Source organism: Ambystoma mexicanum, chromosome 1q (assembly GCF_040938575.1).
Source record: "Ambystoma mexicanum isolate Mex_15411 chromosome 1q, UKY_AmexF1_1, whole genome shotgun sequence".
In the NCBI taxonomy this organism is placed as follows: domain Eukaryota; kingdom Metazoa; phylum Chordata; class Amphibia; order Caudata; family Ambystomatidae; genus Ambystoma; species Ambystoma mexicanum.
In genome coordinates, this window is record NC_090922.1 from 155,433,175 (window position 1) to 155,433,636 (window position 462).

A 462-nucleotide genomic window follows, 5' to 3' on the forward strand; every position below is an offset into this window, starting at 1 on the left:
CAACTGCGGAAGAGGGCCCCGGGCCCCCCAAAGCACCGTAGGCTCCGCGGTCACCCATTCTGTGTTCTCGCAGGAGAAAAGAGGTACTGTCCCCCCCACCCCAACCCCCCCCCACCGTGCGCAAAGAGGGCGAAAGCTGTCCGTGATAGTTCAACATCTGCAAGATATGTGGCACTGCCTAGAGAAGAAAAAAAGCTTTGATGCTGTAGAATCCTGGCATTGTGGTGATTTTTCTTGTATCAATGAAGCTTAACATTGTTGTTGTTTAGTAGTAATACGAGTGTTCCAGCCCTTATAGGGGTGCAGGCTACACATGGCAGTTATTATTGGGTGGGGCACGGGTGTTTGCCTCCCAATCTTTTATGGCACGCCATATTGCCAAGTTACTCCACTGTGCAGGCCGCCCCAGACTGGACTGTAGGGCAAAGCTCAAAGGCTGGCCTGCAATCCTTGCGAGGGCCA